The sequence below is a fragment of the Prunus mume genome, linkage group LG3 (assembly GCF_029339155.1).
Source record: "Prunus mume cultivar Tortuosa linkage group LG3, ASM2933915v1, whole genome shotgun sequence".
Lineage (NCBI taxonomy): Eukaryota > Viridiplantae > Streptophyta > Magnoliopsida > Rosales > Rosaceae > Prunus > Prunus mume.
In genome coordinates, this window is record NC_142700.1 from 25,788,399 (window position 1) to 25,794,596 (window position 6,198).

The window sequence follows — 6,198 nt, forward strand, 5'->3', positions numbered from 1 at the left end:
CCCTAATCAAATCCTAATTAATCAAATCAATTCCATAAAGAGGAATAATTCCCTTCCATCTAAATTATTCCTCTGAAACCTAACCTCCAAGACCATTATAAAGCATAGCCACACACAATGGTGGAAATGCGTCTAAATTCCTACCCGAAACTACTGCAATCATTTCTCACAAACCTAGCCACCACTTTCTTTCTCTCCCTTACACAAGGCTCCCGGCCACCACGACCAAACCACAGGTTTTCTTAAATACCATACCTAACGACATCGGAGGGCCTTTGTAACCCGGGTGGTCCTTTTACTCCGTCTGTTTTGGGAGAAAGAAGCGGAAGGCGAAGGAATCTTTGTGAATATTCGTGGGAAAATCATTCCCTCAAATTGGTGCTTTCATTGAGAGCAGTTATATAGCGTGCTCAAGGAATCCGTTCTTCTTATTTTCCAATCCACGAAGCCTTCAAACAACTATGGTTGGAAGCATGAAGGCAATTCAAAACGCGATGGCTAAAATCGCGACCCAAGCCTCCACCCGGTCCATAAATCGACATGGTGGCACGCCGCTATCACCACCGCCGGCCGCCCCGCTAAACATGGTGGAACCTCTCATCAAGGTGGGCTTGTTACCACGCGGCAAACCGCCGGTCTTGAGCAACTTCAAGCGATCCCTTCATTACCGAAGGCGGATAGCCTTCGATTCGTCGTCGCATCCTACAATGTTGGCCTTTGCGCTTTGATCTGAGTGATGTAATCTCGAAGGATTAGTCCGGACTTCTTCTTGAGTTATGCAGTGCTCGGGGTTCTTCTTGATGATTCGGTGGAAGTGTACTCTTTGGTGAGCGTAAGCCAACTCCTTATGAAGGATTGATCGACCGGATGGCGGGTGTGGAACCAATCTTGTCTGCTCTGCAGAGATCACTGAATACCTTGCATCAACGCGTCGTCGGCCTTGTGGAGGATCGCGGCACTTTAAAGTGTTTTAGGTGGCTCTCGGGATCGGGTCCTTTGAAGTGTATAAACGAAAGCGCGTGGAGAATCGCTTGGGGCGTTGCTCGTTTTGGCGATGAAAGGTGTAGGTTGCCGGTCAATCTCCTTGCGTAGTGCATTGGGGAGTTCCCACGATCTTGAGACGCGAAGTCGGTCATTCATAAGCTTTCAGCGTCCTCCATACACATTGCTGGTCGATCATGTTGGCGACAGCCGGCGGTCAGGCGGTTGGCCTCCTCACAGGTGCGGTCAGCGTTCTGTCTGCGCTGCCTAGGCGGTGTGTTGGTGGCTGCGCTTGCGAGAGATTCTCCATAGCTTGTCGACGAGAGCCGTCTCTTCGTGAGTGAGCAGCGAGCATCCTTCCTCGTGGTCCTCATTGAGGATTATCCGGTTGACCACCCCACGGGGGCGTAGCCTCTCGTGAACATTAAATGCTGCCCGAGTGGACGGTGGCGCCTTTCTTCACGACCCTGCGTTGCGATGGTTGTCCCGATTGTCCTCACACAGGCGCCTGGCCTTTGAGTACATTCCTGCCGGTCCCGGCCCGGCGTGGGCGTCAAGTCGTGGGCCTAGCCTCTTATGCATGTTGTTCCTACGGGAATGCACTCCGAGTGGGCTTACGGATGCGACATGTCGGCCGTGCCGATCAAGTTATTGTCCTCGCGCCTTATGCGCCTACTCACCGCCCGACTTTCGCTGGTACAGTTGGTACCTGTAGGTGCGTTCGTTGATCCTTCTCTCTTGGCCGCTAGTTGTCCAAGGCCAAGGTTTGAGCCAAGGCGGTTGGTGGAAGAGTTGCCTCATCGGATCGCTGGCGTCCATCCTACTGAGCTATTTGGTCAGCTCTCGGACTAAAGTGCCCTTGGCTTATGGATCGGGAGGGAAAGTGTGTGGGCCGAGATTGCACGGGCTGGGGTTTCATTGGAGGTGTGCACGAGGCGTGTCGGCGTGGAGGCAATGAAGGATCGGCAGAGTTGCTCAAGACCGGGCCTAAGTCGGCGGTGGTAACAAGCCCACCTTGATGAGAGGTTCCACCATATTCGGCGGCGGTGGCCGGTGCGGTGGTGAGAATTGGCGGTACCACGCCGATTGCGGGACCGTGAAGGAGTGGCTTTGGGCGTCGCGGATCTAGCCATCACGGCGGTTTTGCCTCTCGTCTTCATGCTTCCAACCATGGTTGTTTGGAAGGCTTGATGGATTGGAAAATAGGAGGAAGTTCCTTGAGCGCTGCGTTGAGTATAACTCGTGCTCTCAACGGAAACACCAATTTGGAGGGAATGATTTTCCCAAAGTATAAAGTCAAAGATTCCTTAGTCTTCTCGCTTCTCTTTCTCTACGCCTCACGGTTTGATCGTTTTGCAATGAGATGCTACCCATCCAAACTGCGATGTATGATCTAAATGGCATTGCCAACTCCGGGTGTACGCATTTAGGACGAAATTTAATATAGCCTCGGAAAGGACTGTAATCTTTTGAATATCAATGTAAGTTCAGTTTCTCATTCCAAATTCGTAAGTGGGGAGAAGGAAAATGGGTGGATGAACTCCCCGGAGTACTATGGGCTTATCGCACCACATCACAGTCCCCTCTATAAACCTCGAGGTGGGCAGTGTTGACCAGAACTCCAAGCAAATGAGGATCAACCTTGTGACTACTTGAGGCGAGCGTGAAAGACCATTATCAGTTACTCCTACCGGCCCGAATGATTGAAATCTTACTCACGACAAAAGCTAGGTCGAATGATTTCCAACCCAGGCGACCTCGTGCTAGGAAAGCTTTCATCACGCACCAAGACAAGGTCGAAAAGATGAATCCCAGGAAGGCCCTTGATATTGATCGGTAGAGTCGGGCTACACATTGGACACCATGGATGGGAAGCAAATACCACGACAATGGAATGTTCACCATCTCCGAAAGTATTATCCATAATGCTTCCTCATGACTACTAGAAGTTTCAAGTTTTGTACTCAGTTATTTTCATTTTCGAATAAAGGAGTGTAATCTTATGAATATCAATATAAGTTCGGTTTCTCATTCCAAAATGTCTTATCTGCCTACAAAACACAAGCGATTGCCTTATAGCGGCGTCCTAAGAGGCGCGAGGCGGCGACCAGCGTCCTTGGGAGGCGCGGCCAGTAAAAAGCGTCCTAAGGAGGCGGAGGTGTGCAAATTTCTTAAAGGAGGTCCCCATGCCTTGCGGGAATATCGAGGTTCCTATCCGTTTCTTAGGGAGGCGGGGATAGGCGCATAGTTGCCTGTCAGTCGCCCGGAGGCAGGCGGCGACCAAGGCATCCTAAGGGATGCGAGAATGCCGGAGCCTCAAAGGGGGCCTGGCGCTGCAACTCTAAGGAATGGAGACAACCGGAGCCTCTTAAAGGCCACAGCTGCCAACATCCAAAGGATGTGCGAGACACACCGAGAGCCTCTTAAGAAGGCCTAAGCGCATCAACTTCCTAAGGGAAACCATCCTAAGGGATGTGCAGGACATGTAATGAGTCGATTTTATATTATATATTTAACCCTATTCTTAGTATATTTTGGTTAATATTTTGGAAGAATTTTGATACTTTGAATTATATTTTCAATATAGGACTTTGACTCTCTCTAGAGCAAAACATAATCAAATGGACGAATTTTGGGTAATTCGGTTGGAGGGCGTCGTGAGTCATAACTGATCGTATCAAAATATCAGACTTTTACACTAGCGATGATTTCCTGGTGAATAAATGAAGGAGCGATGCAGTGCTGGAATAGTGACGTTTGGGCATATTGCCGTTTTTGGAGCCCAAGATGACCTCGGATGGGTTCGTGGCCTTACGGAGAAGTGTTGGAATATTTTTTATCTTTAAAGCAGGCTATCTTGGGCCAGATTTGGAGGAGATTTGAGACCAAAACATGGCTGGACAGATTTGGGCAGATTCTCCTAATCCAATTTGGACTTTATTTCCTAGTCTTATTTTATTTTAACTTAGTTTCCTTGTGGGGATTGGGTAGCTAGGTTTTAGGAGGTATTTAAGCTTCTTTTCACAGCAATTTAGGGGCTCCTTTTAGAGCTTCTTTTCAGCTTTGGGAGCAATTGCTAGGGTTTTGGATTTTCGCTACTTTCAGGTGTTTTCATTCTTAATCATTCGAATGATGTTTTCTTGGATTTCAATTATGATTATGTGTAACTAATTCCCTTTGCTAGAGGCGAGGTAGTAAGCCTAGCATGAATATGTAGTTTATTAATCACCTTATGAATGAATGCATGTTTGCTTTGAATTATTAATCCTTGTGTTTAAAACTATCTATCTATTTTAATAGTGATCACCATTAGGATATGTAGACAAGTAATTTGATGCAATTTCCTTTGGAACATCACCACAGATTGAGGAGGCTTCTTGTGATTAATAATTGTAAGTTCATAGAGCGAACATCACGCTCTTAAGGGTTGCATGGTTTTCAAAGGGTTTTCACAAAAACTTAATGAGTCTTGCATGTTTAGATTTGATCTAGAACATCATGACCGAATTATATTAGAATATCGTTTTAGGCTTGAACATCACAAGGAAAATATGCATTAGGAAAACCTAACCTTCAAAGCATATATGTGGAAATTCATAAGTAATTGATAGAATTGCATAGGATTGCGATGGTGTTGGCTAAACCCTAGTTTTCTCTAAATTCTTAGTCTTTAAAAAAATCGTAAGTCTTCTTTCTGTTATTATTTTCCCAACTTTTTGATTTCTTTTACTGTTAGTTAATCTTTTCAAATTCATGAACTTCAAATCTTTGATAAAATCTATTTTAGTTATTAATTAAGAGTTAGTTTAATTACAGATTAGTCAAACAATCTTTGGGGACAACGACCTTGCATGAGCATTTATACTACAATTACCTTGTATTCTTGCACCGTATTTTCATGATTTAACCTGTTTGCGAGTACTAAAAATCTATCAAAGAAATTGGCGCGTTGCCGGGGAGTTATTTTAACTAATTTGTTTTATCATATTCTTAGTTGATTTTGTTTACTTTTTTTTTATTTATTTATTTATATATATATTTTTAATTTTCGTCAAAATATTAATATTTAAAAATAAAAATGCGAACGATTTGCTTATGTTTGGTCATGCATTGCATGGTTGAACCGGATCGAGGAAGGCGCACATCTTATCTGATTTGATCCGAACAGGCGCACTTCTGCCGCGAGCAGAAGAAGTTAATTGGGCTGGGCACAGGGGTGTTCAACTGCGGACACTTTACCCGCAGAGAATTTGTTGTAAACGAGGGTAACATGGCGTTAGAATTACTGCAGCCAGGTAGACCACTCAGAAGTCATTGGCAGCGTGTGCGGTGTTCCTAATGCATAGTCTATCCGACCCAAGAAGAGGGTGATTCGTTCGAGATCAAGCCACCATGCTTGAGATTTTACCAACATTCCGTGGTGCCTAATGAAGATGCGAACATACATATTGCAAAATTTATTGTAGGTTGCAAGAATATTTTGATTAGGGTTTTTCTAGCTGAAGCTATTCAAGATTCGTCTTTTCCTTTCACTTTGAAAGACAAGGCTTGGTTATTACTTTACCATTAATAGCATTACTACTTGGCGTGATTACACACAAATTCTGAACAAATATTATCGGCATCAAGACATTGAATTAAAGAAGATTTTGACATTTACGAAGCCTAATGAAGAGTTTCATGAAGCATGAGGAAAGATATCTGATGTACATAAAGTGTCCACATGTTAATATTGATTGGATACAGATGAATATTTTCTTTGATGGGCTTAATCCAACATCTAAGAGTCATGTGAATGCATCAATTGGAGGATCGTTGTCAAATAAATCTGCGAAGAAGCATTTGAATTATTTGATATGATGGCTCTGAGAAATCTCAACAATGGCAGTGAGAACATTCACGAGAGAGGGGAAATTTTTGAGTTATCGTGGCGGGATCTCCTAACATATGCGCTCAAATGGCACAAATGGAAAGAAAATTGATGCAAAGTTTGACATTATTCTACAGATGGCAAGTTCTACACACACTGCACCTGCAACAACGTTTGCACTATCTGCAGCATGGCTACACATGACATAATGGGCTGCCCACATAGAGATTCCTACCCAGAGCTTGTTGAACAACATGTCAATATGATGAACAGCTATCCAAGGCCTAGGAATGATGCATATGCCAATCATTACAATCCGGGGATGGAGGGATCCTAATTTCAAATGG